This window comes from Drosophila suzukii, chromosome 3, assembly GCF_043229965.1.
Source record: "Drosophila suzukii chromosome 3, CBGP_Dsuzu_IsoJpt1.0, whole genome shotgun sequence".
NCBI lineage: Eukaryota > Metazoa > Arthropoda > Insecta > Diptera > Drosophilidae > Drosophila > Drosophila suzukii.
In genome coordinates, this window is record NC_092082.1 from 44,024,611 (window position 1) to 44,044,236 (window position 19,626).

The window sequence follows — 19,626 nt, forward strand, 5'->3', positions numbered from 1 at the left end:
ATTCAGACAGACAGACAGACATTCAGACAGACAGACAGACAGACAGACATTCAGACAGACAGACAGACAGACAGACAGACAGACATTCAGACAGACAGGCAGACAGGCAGACAGACAGACATTCAAAAAGACATTCAGACAGACAGACAGACAGACATTCAGACAGACATACAGACATACAGACATACAGACATACAGACATACAGACATACAGACATACAGACATACAGACATACAGACATACAGACATACAGACATACAGACATACAGACATACAGAAATACAGACATACAGACATACAGACAAACATTCAGACAGACATTCAGACAGACAGACATTCAGACAGACAGACAGACATTCAGACAGGCAGACATTCAGACAGCCAGACATTCAGACAGACAGACACATACATTCAGACAGACAGACAGACATTCAGACAAACAGACAAACAGACAGACAGACAGACATTCAGACAGACATTCAGACAGACAGACATTCAGACAGACAGACAGACATTCAGACAGACAGACAGAAATTCAGACAGACATTCAGACAGACAGACATTCAGACAGACAGACAGACATTCAGACAGACAGACAGACAGACAGACAGACAGACAGTCAGACAGACAGACATTCAGACAGACATTCAGACAGACAGACAGACAGACAGTTAGACAGACAGACAGACATTCAGACAGACAGACATACAGACATACAGACATACAGACATACAGACATACAGACATACAGACATACAGACATACAGACATACAGACATACAGACATACAGACATACAGACATACAGACATACAGACATACAGACATACAGACATACAGACATACAGACATACAGACATACAGACATACAGACATACAGACATACAGACATACAGACATACAGACATACAGACATACAGACATACAGACATACAGACATACAGACATACAGACATACAGACATACAGACATACAGACATACAGACATACAGACATACAGACATACAGACATACAGACATACAGACATACAGACATACAGACATACAGACATACAGACATACAGACATACAGACATACAGACATACAGACATACAGACATACAGACATACAGACATACAGACATACAGACATACAGACATACAGACATACAGACATACAGACATACAGACATACAGACATACAGACATACAGACATACAGACATACAGACATACAGACATACAGACATACAGACATACAGACATACAGACATACAGACATACAGACATACAGACATACAGACATACAGACATACAGACATACAGACATACAGAAATACAGACATACAGACATACAGACATACAGACATACAGACATACAGACATACAGACATACAGACATACAGACATACAGACATACAGACATACAGACATACAGACATACAGACATACAGACATACAGACATACAGACATACAGACATACAGACATACAGACATACAGACATACAGACATACAGACATACAGACATACAGACATACAGACATACAGACATACAGACATACAGACATACAGACATACAGACATACAGACATACAGACATACAGACATACAGACATACAGACATACAGACATACAGACATACAGACATACAGACATACAGACATACAGACATACAGACATACAGACATACCGACATACAGACATACAGACATACAGACACACAGACATACAGACATACAGACATACAGACATACAGACATACAGACATACAGACATACAGACATACAGACATATAGACATATAGACATACAGACAGATATTCAGACAAACATTCAGACAGACAGACATTCAGACAGACAGACACAGACGTTCAGACAGACAGACAGACAGACATACAGACAGACAGACAGTCAGACAGACAGACATTCAGACAGACAGACAGACATTCAGACATTCAGACAGACAGACAGACATTCAGACAGACATTCAGACAGACAGACAGACAGACAGACATTCAGACAGACAGACAGACAGACAGACAGACAGACAGACAGACAGACAGACAGACAGACAGACAGACAGACAGACAGACAGACAGACAGACATTCAGACAGACAGACAGACAGACAGACAGACAGACAGACAGACAGACATTAAGACAGACATACAGACATACAGACATACAGACATACAGACATACAGACATACAGAAATACAGACATACAGACATACAGACATACAGACAGACATTCAGACAGACATTCAGACAGACATTCAGACAGCCAGACATTCAAACAGACAGACAGACAGACATTCAGACAGACAGACATTCAGACAGACAGACATTCAGACAGACAGACAGACATTCAGACAGACAGACAGACAGACAGACATTCAGACAGACAGACAGACAGACAGACAGACAGACAGACAGACAGACAGACAGACAGACATTCAGACAGACAGGCAGACAGACAGACAGACAGACAGACAGACAGACATTCAGACAGACAGACAGACATTCAGACAGACAGACAGACAGACAGACATTCAGACAGACAGACAGACAGACAGACAGACAGACATTCAGACAGACAGACATACAGACATACAGACATACAGACATACAGAAATACAGACATACAGACATACAGACACACAGACATACAGACATACAGACATACAGACATACAGACATACAGACATACAGACATACAGACATATAGACATATAGACATACAGACAGATATTCAGACAAACATTCAGACAGACAGACATTCAGACAGACAGACACAGACGTTCAGACAGACAGACAGACAGACATACAGACAGACAGACAGTCAGACAGACAGACATTCAGACAGACAGACAGACATTCAGACATTCAGACAGACAGACAGACATTCAGACAGACATTCAGACAGCCAGACATTCAAACAGACAGACAGACAGACATTCAGACAGACAGACATTCAGACAGACAGACATTCAGACAGACAGACAGACATTCAGACAGACAGACAGACAGACAGACATTCAGACAGACAGACAGACAGACAGACAGACAGACAGACAGACAGACAGACAGACAGACAGACAGACATTCAGACAGACAGGCAGACAGACAGACAGACAGACAGACAGACAGACATTCAGACAGACAGACAGACATTCAGACAGACAGACAGACAGACAGACATTCAGACAGACAGACAGACAGACAGACAGACAGACATTCAGACAGACAGGCAGACAGGCAGACAGACAGACATTCAAAAAGACATTCAGACAGACAGACAGACAGACATTCAGACAGACATACAGACATACAGACATACAGACATACAGACATACAGACATACAGACATACAGACATACTGACATACAGACATACAGACATACAGACATACAGACATACAGAAATACAGACATACAGACATACAGACAGACATTCAGACAGACATTCAGACAGACAGACATTCAGACAGACAGACAGACATTCAGACAGGCAGACATTCAGACAGCCAGACATTCAGACAGACAGACACATACATTCAGACAGACAGACAGACATTCAGACAAACAGACAAACAGACAGACAGACAGACATTCAGACAGACATTCAGACAGACAGACATTCAGACAGACAGACAGACATTCAGACAGACAGACAGAAATTCAGACAGACATTCAGACAGACAGACATTCAGACAGACAGACAGACATTCAGACAGACAGACAGACAGACAGACAGACAGACAGTCAGACAGACAGACATTCAGACAGACATTCAGACAGACAGACAGACAGACAGTTAGACAGACAGACAGACATTCAGACAGACAGACATACAGACATACAGACATACAGACATACAGACATACAGACATACAGACATACAGACATACAGACATACAGACATACAGACATACAGACATACAGACATACAGACATACAGACATACAGACATACAGACATACAGACATACAGACATACAGACATACAGACATACAGACATACAGACATACAGACATACAGACATACAGACATACAGACATACAGACATACAGACATACAGACATACAGACATACAGACAGACATTCAGACAGACATTCAGACAGACAGACAGACATTCAGATAGACAGACAGACAGACAGACAGACATTCAGACAGACAGACAGACAGACAGACAGACAGACAGACAGACAGACAGACAGACAGACATTCAGACAGACAGACAGACAGACATTCAGACAGACAGACAGACATTCAGACAGACAGACATACAGACATACAGACATACAGACATACAGACATACAGACATACAGACATACAGACATACAGACATACAGACATACAGACATACAGACATACAGACATACAGACATACAGACATACAGACATACAGACATACAGACATACAGACATACAGACATACAGACATACAGACATACAGACATACAGACATACAGACATACAGACATACAGACATACAGACATACAGACATACAGACATACAGACATACAGACATACAGACATACAGACATACAGACATACAGACATACAGACATACAGACATACAGACATACAGACATACAGACATACAGACATACAGACATACAGACATACAGACAGACATTCAGACAGACATTCAGACAGACATACAAACATACAGACATACAGACATACAGACATACAGACATACAGACATACAGACATACAGACATACAGACATACAGACATACAGACATACAGACATACAGACATACAGACATACGGACATACAGACATACAGACATACAGACATACAGACATACAGACATACAGACATACAGACATACAGACATACAGACATACAGACATACAGACATACAGACATACAGACATACAGACATACAGACATACAGACATACAGACATACAGACATACAGACATACAGACATACAGACATACAGACATACAGAAATACAGACATACAGACATACAGACATACAGACATACAGACATACAGACATACAGACATACAGACATACAGACATACAGACAGACATTCAGACAGACATACAGACATACAGACATACAGACATACAGACATACAGACATACAGACATACAGACATACAGACATACAGACATACAGACATACAGACATACAGACATACAGACATACAGACATACAGACATACAGACATACAGACATACAGACATACAGACATACAGACATACAGACATACAGACATACAGACATACAGACATACAGACATACAGACATACAGACACACAGACATACAGACATACAGACATACAGACATACAGACATACAGACATACAGACATACATACATACAGACATACAGACACACAGACATACAGACATACAGACATACAGACATACAGACATACAGACATACAGACATACAGACATACAGACATACAGACATACAGACATACAGACATACAGACATACAGACATACAGACATACAGACATACAGACATACAGACAGACATTCAGACAAACATTCAGACAGACAGAAATTCAGACAGACAGACACAGACATTCAGACAGACAGACAGACAAACATACAGACAGACAGACAGACAGTCAGACAGACAGTCAGACAGACAGACATTCAGACAGACAGACAGACATTCAGACAAACAGACATTCAGACAGACAGACAGACATTCAGACAGACAGACAGACAGACAGACAGACATTCAGACAGACAGACAGACAGACAGACAGACAGACAGACATTCAGACAGACAGACAGACAGACATTCAGACAGACAGACAGACATTCAGACAGACAGACATTCAGACAGACAGACATTAAGACAGACAGACATTAAGACAGACATACAGACATACAGACATACAGACATACAGACATACAGACATACAGACATACAGACATACAGACATACAGACATACAGACATACAGACATACAGACATACAGACATACAGACATACAGACATACAGACATACAGACATACAGACATACAGACATACAGACATACAGACATACAGACATACAGACATACAGACATACAGACATACAGACATACAGACATACAGACATATAGACATACAGACATACAGACATACAGACATACAGACATACAGACATACAGTCATACAGACATACAGACATACAGACATACAGACATACAGACATACAGACATACAGACATACAGACATACAGACATACAGACATACAGACATACAGACATACAGACATACATACATACAGACATACAGACATACAGACATACAGACATACAGACATACAGACATACAGACATACAGACATACAGAAATACAGACATACAGACATACAGACATACAGACAGACATTCAGACAGACAGACAGACAGACATTCAGACAGACAGACACATACATTCAGACAGACAGACAGACAGACATACAGACATACAGACATACAGACATACAGACATACAGACATACAGACATACAGACATACAGACATACAGACATACAGACATACAGACATACAGACATACAGACATACAGACATACAGACATACAGACATACAGACATACAGACAGACATTCAGACAAACATTCAGACAGACATTCAGACAGACAGACATTCAGACAGACATTCGGACAGACAGACAGACAAACATACAGACAGACAGACAGACAGACAGTCAGACAGACAGACATTCAGGCAGACAGACAGACATTCAGACAAACAGACATTCAGACAGACAGACAGACATTCAGATAGACAGACAGACAGACAGACAGACATTCAGACAGACAGACAGACAGACAGACAGACAGAGAGACAGACAGACAGACAGACAGACAGACAGACATTCAGACAGACAGACAGACAGACATTCAGACAGACAGACAGACATTCAGACAGACAGACATACAGACATACAGACATACAGACATACAGACATACAGACATACAGACATACAGACATACAGACATACAGACATACAGACATACAGACATACAGACATACAGACATACAGACATACAGACATACAGACATACAGACATACAGACATACAGACATACAGACATACAGACATACAGACATACAGACATACAGACATACAGACATACAGACATACAGACATACAGACATACAGACATACAGACATACAGACATACAGACATACAGACATACAGACATACAGACATACAGACATACAGACATACAGACATACAGACATACAGACATACAGACATACAGACATACAGACAGACATTCAGACAGACATTCAGACAGACATACAAACATACAGACATACAGACATACAGACATACAGACATACAGACATACAGACATACAGACATACAGACATACAGACATACAGACATACAGACATACAGACATACAGACATACAGACATACAGACATACAGACATACAGACATACAGACATACAGACATACAGACATACAGACATACAGACATACAGACATACAGACATACAGACATACAGACATACAGACATACAGACATACAGACATACAGACATACAGACATACAGACATACAGACATACAGACATACAGACATACAGACATACAGACATACAGACATACAGACATACAGACATACAGACATACAGACATACAGACATACAGACATACAGACATACAGACATACAGACATACAGAAATACAGACATACAGACATACAGACATACAGACATACAGACATACAGACATACAGACATACAGACAGACATTCAGACAGACATACAGACATACAGACATACAGACATACAGACATACAGACATACAGACATACAGACATACAGACATACAGACATACAGACATACAGACATACAGACATACAGACATACAGACACACAGACACACAGACATACAGACATACAGACATACAGACATACAGACATACAGACATACATACATACAGACATACAGACATACAGACATACAGACATACAGACATACAGACATACAGACATACAGACATACAGACATACAGACATACAGACATACAGACATACAGACATACAGACTTACAGACATACAGACATACAGACATACAGACATACAGACATACAGACAGACATTCAGACAAACATTCAGACAGACAGAAATTCAGACAGACAGACACAGACATTCAGACAGACAGACAGACAAACATACAGACAGACAGACAGACAGTCAGACAGACAGACATTCAGACAGACAGACAGACATTCAGACAAACAGACATTCAGACAGACAGACAGACATTCAGACAGACAGACAGACAGACAGACAGACATTCAGACAGACAGACAGACAGACAGACAGACAGACAGACAGACAGACATTCAGACAGACAGACAGACAGACATTCAGACAGACAGACAGACATTCAGACAGACAGACATTCAGACAGACAGACATTAAGACAGACAGACATTAAGACAGACATACAGACATACAGACATACAGACATACAGACATACAGACATACAGACATACAGACATACAGACATACAGACATACAGACATACAGACATACAGACATACAGACATACAGACATACAGACATACAGACATACAGACATACAGACATACAGACATACAGACATACAGACATACAGACATACAGACATACAGACATACAGACATACAGACATACAGACATACAGACATACAGACATACAGACATACAGACATACAGACATACAGACATACAGACATACAGACATACAGACATACAGACATACAGACATACAGACATACAGACATACAGACATACAGACATACAGACATACAGACATACAGTCATACAGACATACAGACATACAGACATACAGACATACAGACATACAGACATACAGACATACAGACATACAGACATACAGACATACAGACATACAGACATACATACATACAGACATACAGACATACAGACATACAGACATACAGACATACAGACATACAGACATACAGACATACAGAAATACAGACATACAGACATACAGACATACAGACATACAGACATACAGACAGACATTCAGACAGACAGACAGACAGACATTCAGACAGACAGACACATACATTCAGACAGACAGACAGACAGACATACAGACATACAGACATACAGACATACAGACATACAGACATACAGACATACAGACATACAGACATACAGACATACAGACATACAGACATACAGACATACAGACATACAGACATACAGACATACAGACATACAGACATACAGACATACAGACATACAGACATACAGACATACAGACATACAGACATACAGACATACAGACATACAGACATACAGACATACAGACATACAGACATACAGACATACAGACATACAGACATACAGACATACAGACATACAGACATACAGACATACAGACATACAGACATACAGACATACAGACATACAGACATACAGACATACAGACATACAGACATACAGACATACAGACATACAGACATACAGACATACAGACATACAGACATACAGACATACAGACATACAGACATACAGACATATAGACATACAGACATACAGACAGACATTCAGACAAACATTCAGACAGACAGACATTCAGACAGACAGACACAGACGTTCAGACAGACAGACAGACAGACATACAGACAGACAGACAGTCAGACAGACAGACATTCAGACAGACAGACAGACATTCAGACAGACAGACAGACATTCAGACAGACATTCAGACAGACAGACAGACAGACAGACAGACAGACAGACATTCAGACAGGCAGACAGACAGACATTCAGACAGACAGACAGACAGACATTCAGACAGACAGACAGACAGACAGACATTCAGACAGACAGACATTAAGACAGACATACAGACATACAGACATACAGACATACAGACATACAGACATACAGACATACAGACATACAGACATACAGACATACAGACATACAGACATACAGACATACAGACATACAGACATACAGACATACAGACATACAGACATACAGACATACAGACATACAGACATACAGACATACAGACATACAGACATACAGACATACAGACATACAGACATACAGACATACAGACATACAGACATACAGACATACAGACATACAGACATACAGACATACAGACATACAGACATACAGACATACAGACATACAGACATACAGACATACAGACATACAGACATACAGACATACAGACATACAGACATACAGACATACAGACATACAGACATACAGACATACAGACATACAGACATACAGACATACAGACATACAGACATACAGACATACAGACATACAGACATACAGACATACAGACATACAGACATACAGACATACAGACATACAGACATTCAGACAGACAGGCAGACAGACAGACATTCAGACAGACAGACAGACATTCAGACAGACAGACAAGCAGACAGACATTCAGACAGACAGACATTCAGACAGACATACAGACATACAGACATACAGACATACAGACATACAGACATACAGACATACAGACATACAGACATACAGACATACAGACATTTAGACATACAGACATACAGACATACAGACATACAGACATACAGACATACAGACATACAGACATACAGACATACAGACATACAGACATACAGACATACAGACATACAGACATACAGACATACAGACATACAGACATACAGACATACAGACATACAGACATACAGACATACAGACATACAGACATACAGACATACAGACATACAGACATACAGACATACAGACATACAGACATACAGACATACAGACATACAGACATACAGACATACAGACATACAGACATACAGACATACAGACATACAGACATACAGACATACAGACATACAGACATACAGACATACAGACATAGACACATACAGACATACAGACATACAGACATAGAGACATACAGACATACAGACATACAGACATACAGACATACAGACATACAGACATACAGACATACAGACATACAGACATACAGACATACAGACATACAGACATACAGACATACAGACATACAGACATACAGACATACAGACATACAGACATACAGACATACAGACACACAGACATACAGACATACAGACATACAGACATACAGACATACAGACATACAGACATACAGACACACAGACATACAGACATACAGACATACAGACATAAAAAAATACAGACATACAGACATACAGACATACAGACATACAGACATACAGACATACAGACATACAGACATACAGACATACAGACATACAGACATACAGACATACAGACATACAGACATACAGACATACAGACATACAGACATACAGACATACAGACATACAGACATACAGACATACAGACATACAGACATACAGACATACAGACATACAGACATACAGACATACAGACATTCAGACAGACAGACATTCAGACAGACAGACATTCAGACAGACAGACACAGACGTTCAGACAGACATACAGACAGACAGACAGACAGACAGACAGTCAGACATTCAGACAGACAGACAGACATTCAGACAGACAGACAGACATTCAGACAGACATTCAGACAGACAGACAGACAGACAGACAGACAGACAGACAGACAGACATTCAGACAGACATTCAGACAGACAGACAGACAGACATTCAGACAGACAGACATGCAGACATTCAGACAGACAGACAGACAGACAGACATTCAGACAGACAGACATTAAGACAGACATACAGACATACAGACATACAGACATACAGACATACAGACATACAGACATACAGACATACAGACATACAGACATACAGACATACAGACATACAGACATACAGACATACAGACATACAGACATACAGACATACAGACATACAGACATACAGACATACAGACATACAGACATACAGACATACAGACATACAAACATACAGACATACAGACATACAGACATACAGACATACAGACATACAGACATACAGACATACAGACATACAGACATACAGACATACAGACATACAGACATACAGACATACAGACATACAGACATACAGACATACAGACATACAGACATACAGACATACAGACATACAGACATACAGACATACAGACATACAGACATACAGACATACAGACATACAGACATACAGACATACAGACATACAGACATACAGACATACAGACATACAGACATACAGACATACAGAAATACAGACATACAGACATACAGACATACAGACATACAGACATACAGACATACAGACATACAGACAGACATTCAGACAGACATACAGACATACAGACATACAGACATACAGACATACAGACATACAGACATACAGACATACAGACATACAGACATACAGACATACAGACATACAGACATACAGACATACAGACATACAGACACACAGACATACAGACATACAGACATACAGACATACAGACATACATACATACAGACATACAGACATACAGACATACAGACATACAGACATACAGACATACAGACATACAGACATACAGACATACAGACATACAGACATACAGACATACAGACATACAGACATACAGACATACAGACATACAGACATACAGACTTACAGACATACAGACATACAGACATACAGACATACAGACATACAGACATACAGACATACAGACAGACATTCAGACAAACATTCAGACAGACAGAAATTCAGACAGACAGACACAGACATTCAGACAGACAGACAGACAAACATACAGACAGACAGACAGACAGTCAGACAGACAGACATTCAGACAGACAGACAGACATTCAGACAAACAGACATTCAGACAGACAGACAGACATTCAGACAGACAGACAGACAGACAGACAGACATTCAGACAGACAGACAGACAGACAGACAGACAGACAGACAGACAGACATTCAGACAGACAGACAGACAGACATTCAGACAGACAGACAGACATTCAGACAGACAGACATTCAGACAGACAGACATTAAGACAGACAGACATTAAGACAGACATACAGACATACAGACATACAGACATACAGACATACAGACATACAGACATACAGACATACAGACATACAGACATACAGACATACAGACATACAGACATACAGACATACAGACATACAGACATACAGACATACAGACATACAGACATACAGACATACAGACATACAGACATACAGACATACAGACATACAGACATACAGACATACAGACATACAGACATACAGACATACAGACATACAGACATACAGACATACAGACATACAGACATACAGACATACAGACATACAGACATACAGACATACAGACATACAGACATACAGACATACAGACATACAGACATACAGACATACAGACATACAGACATACAGACATACAGACATACAGACATACAGACATACAGTCATACAGACATACAGACATACAGACATACAGACATACAGACATACAGACATACAGACATACAGACATACAGACATACAGACATACAGACATACATACATACAGACATACAGACATACAGACATACAGACATACAGACATACAGACATACAGACATACAGACATACAGAAATACAGACATACAGACATACAGACATACAGACATACAGACAGACATTCAGACAGACAGACAGACAGACATTCAGACAGACAGACACATACATTCAGACAGACAGACATACAGACATACAGACATACAGACATACAGACATACAGACATACAGACATACAGACATACAGACATACAGACATACAGACATACAGACATACAGACATACAGACATACAGACATACAGACATACAGACATACAGACATACAGACATACAGACATACAGACATACAGACATACAGACATACAGACATACAGACATACAGACATACAGACATACAGACATACAGACATACAGACATACAGACATACAGACATACAGACATACAGACATACAGACATACAGACATACAGACATACAGACATACAGACATACAGACATACAGACATACAGACATACAGACATACAGACATACAGACATACAGACATACAGATATACAGACATACAGACATACAGACATACAGACATACAGACATACAGACATACAGACATACAGACATACAGACATACAGACATACAGACATACAGACATACAGACATACAGACATACAGACATACAGACATACAGACATACAGACATACAGACATACAGACATACAGACATACAGACATACAGACATACAGACATACAGACATACAGACATACAGACATACAGACATACAGACATACAGACATACAGACATACAGACATTCAGACAGACAGGCAGACAGACAGACATTCAGACAGACAGACAGACATTCAGACAGACAGACAAGCAGACAGACATTCAGACAGACAGACATTCAGACAGACATACAGACATACAGACATACAGACATACAGACATACAGACATACAGACATACAGACATACAGACATACAGACATACAGACATACAGACATACAGACATACAGACATACAGACATACAGACATACAGACATTTAGACATACAGACATACAGACATACAGACATACAGACATACAGACATACAGACATACAGACATACAGACATACAGACATACAGACATACAGACATACAGACATACAGACATACAGACATACAGACATACAGACATACAGACATACAGACATACAGACATACAGACATACAGACATACAGACATACAGACATACAGACATACAGACATACAGACATACAGACATACAGACATACAGACATACAGACATACAGACATACAGACATACAGACATACAGACATACAGACATACAGACATACAGACATACAGACATACAGACATACAGACATACAGACATACAGACATACAGACATACAGACATACAGACATAGACACATACAGACATACAGACATACAGACATAGAGACATACAGACATACAGACATACAGACATACAGACATACAGACATACAGACATACAGACATACAGACATACAGACATACAGACATACAGACATACAGACATACAGACATACAGACATACAGACATACAGACATACAGACATACAGACACACAGACATACAGACATACAGACATACAGACATACAGACATACAGACATACAGACATACAGACACACAGACATACAGACATACAGACATACAGACATAAAAAAATACAGACATACAGACATACAGACATACAGACATACAGACATACAGACATACAGACATACAGACATACAGACATACAGACATACAGACATACAGACATACAGACATACAGACATACAGACATACAGACATACAGACATACAGACATACAGACATACAGACATACAGACATACAGACATTCAGACAGACAGACATTCAGACAGACAGACAGACATTCAGACAGACAGACACAGACGTTCAGACAGACAGACAGACAGACATACAGACAGACAGACAGTCAGACATTCAGACAGACAGACAGACATTCAGACAGACAGACAGACATTCAGACAGACATTCAGACAGACAGACAGACAGACAGACAGACAGACAGACATTCAGACAGACATTCAGACAGACAGACAGACAGACATTCAGACAGACAGACATGCAGACATTCAGACAGACAGACAGACAGACAGACATTCAGACAGACAGACATTAAGACAGACATACAGACATACAGACATACAGACATACAGACATACAGACATACAGACATACAGACATACAGACATACAGACATACAGACATACAGACATACAGACATACAGACATACAGACATACAGACATACAGACATACAGACATACAGACATACAGACATACAGACATACAGACATACAGACATACAGACATACAGACATACAGACATACAGACATACAGACATACAGACATACAGACATACAGACATACAGACATACAGACATACAGACATACAGACATACAGACATACAGACATACAGACATACAGACATACAGACATACAGACATACAGACATACAGACATACAGACATACAGACATACAGACATACAGACATACAGACATACAGACATACAGACATACAGACATACAGACATACAGACATACAGACATACAGACATACAGACATACAGACATACAGACATACAGACATACAGACATACAGACATACAGACATACAGACATACAGACATACAGACATACAGACATACAGACATACAGACATACAGACATACAGACATACAGACATACAGACATACAGACATTCAGACAGACAGGCAGACAGACAGACATTCAGACAGACAGACAGACATTCAGACAGACAGACAAGCAGACAGACATTCAGACAGACATACAGACATACAGACATACAGACATACAGACATACAGACATACAGACATACAGACATACAGACATACAGACATACAGACATACAGACATACAGACATACAGACATACAGACATACAGACATACAGACATACAGACATACAGACATACAGACATACAGACATACAGACATACAGACATACAGACATACAGACATACAGACATACAGACATACAGACATACAGACATACAGACATACAGACATACAGACATACAGACATACAGACATACAGACATACAGACATACAGACATAGAGACATACAGACATACAGACATACAGACATACAGACATACAGACATACAGACATACAGACATACAGACATACAGACATACAGACATACAGACATACAGACATACAGACATACAGACATACAGACATACAGACATACAGACATACAGACATACAGACACACAGACACACAGACATACAGACATACAGACATACAGACATACAGACATACAGACATACAGACACACACACATACAGACATACAGACATACAGACATACAGACATACAGACATACAGACATACAGACATACAGACATACAGACATACAGACATACAGACATACAGACATACAGACATACAGACATACAGACATACAGACATACAGACATACAGACATACAGACATACAGACATACAGACATACAGACATACAGACATACAGACATACAGACATACAGACATACAGACAGACAGACATACAGACATACAGACATACAGACATACAGACATACAGACATACAGACATACAGACATACAGACATACAGACATACAGACATACAGACATACAGACATACAGACATACAGACATACAGACATACAGACATACAGACATATAGACATATAGACATACAGACATATAGACATACAGACATACAGACAGACATTCAGACAAACATTCAGACAGACAGACATTCAGACAGACAGACACAGACGTTCAGACAGACAGACAGACAGACATACAGACAGACAGACAGTCAGACAGACATTCAGACAGACAGACAGACATTCAGACAGACAGACAGACATTCAGACAGACATTCAGACAGACAGACAGACAGACAGACAGACAGACATTCAGACAGACAGACAGACAGACATTCAGACAGACAGACAGACAGACATTCAGACAGACAGACAGACATTCAGACAGACAGACATTAAGACAGACATACAGACATACAGACATACAGACATACAGACATACAGACATACAGACATACAGACATACAGACATACAGACATACAGACATACAGACATACAGACATACAGACATACAGACATACAGACATACAGACATACAGACATACAGACATACAGACATACAGACATACAGACATACAGACATACAGACATACATACATACAGACATACAGACATACAGACATACAGACATACAGACATACAGACATACAGACATACAGACATACAGACATACAGACATACAGACATACAGACATACAGACATACAGACATACAGACATACAGACATACAGACATACAGACATACAGACATACAGACATACAGACATACAGACATACAGACATACAGACATACAGACATACAGACATACAGACATACAGACATACAGACATACAGACATACAGACATACAGACATACAGACATACAGACATACAGACATACAGACATACAGACATACAGACATACAGACATACAGACATACAGACATACAGACATACAGACATACAGACATACAGACATACAGACATACAGACATACAGACATACAGACATACAGACATACAGACATACAGACATACAGACATACAGACATACAGACATACAGACATACAGACATACAGACATACAGACATACAGACATACAGACATACAGACATACCGACATACAGACATACAGACATACAGACATACAGACATACAGACATACAGACATACAGACATACAGACATACAGACATACAGACATACATACATACAGACAGACATTCAGACAAACATTCAGACAGACAGACATTCAGACAGACAGACACAGACGTTCAGACAGACAGACAGACAGACATACAGACAGACAGACAGTCAGACAGACAGACATTCAGACAGACAGACAGACATTCAGACATTCAGACAGACAGACATACATTCAGACAGACATTCAGACAGACAGACAGACAGACAGACAGACATTCAGACAGACAGACAGACAGACAGACAGACAGACAGACAGACAGACAGACAGACATTCAGACAGACAGACAGACATTCAGACATTCAGACAGACAGACATTAAGACAGACATACAGACATACAGACATACAGACATACAGACATACAGACATACAGACATACAGACATACAGACATACAGACATACAGACATACAGACATACAGACATACAGACATACAGACATACAGACATACAGACATACAGACATACAGACATACAGACATACAGAAATACAGACATACAGACATACAGACATACAGACATACAGACATACAGACATACAGACAGACATTCAGAAAGACATTCAGACAGACATTCAGACAGACAGACATTCAGACAGCCAGACATTCAGACAGACAGACATTCAGACAGACAGACATTCAGACAGACAGACATTCAGACAGACAGACAGACATTCAGACAGACAGACAGACAGACAGACATTCAGACAGACAGACAGACAGACAGACAGACAGACAGACAGACAGACAGACAGACAGACAGACAGACATTCAGACAGACAGGCAGACAGACAGACAGACAGACAGACAGACAGACAGACAGACAGACAGACAGACAGACATTCAGATAGGTAGACATTCAGACAGACAGACACATACATTCAGACAGACATTCAGACAGACATTCAGACAGACAGACATTCAGACAGACAGACAGACATTCAGACAGACAGACAGACAGACAGACATTCAGACAGACAGACAGACAGACAGACAGACAGACATTCAGACAGACAGGCAGACAGACAGACATTCAAAAAGACAGACAGACATTCAGACAGACAGACAGACAGACATTCAGACAGACATACAGACATACAGACATACAGACATACATACATACAGACATACAGAAATACAGACATACAGACAGACATTCAGACAGACATTCAGACAGACATTCAGACAGACATTCAGACAGACAGACAGACAGACATTCAGACAGACAGACAGACATTCAGACAGACAGACATTCAGACAGACAGACACATACATTCAGACAGACAGACAGAC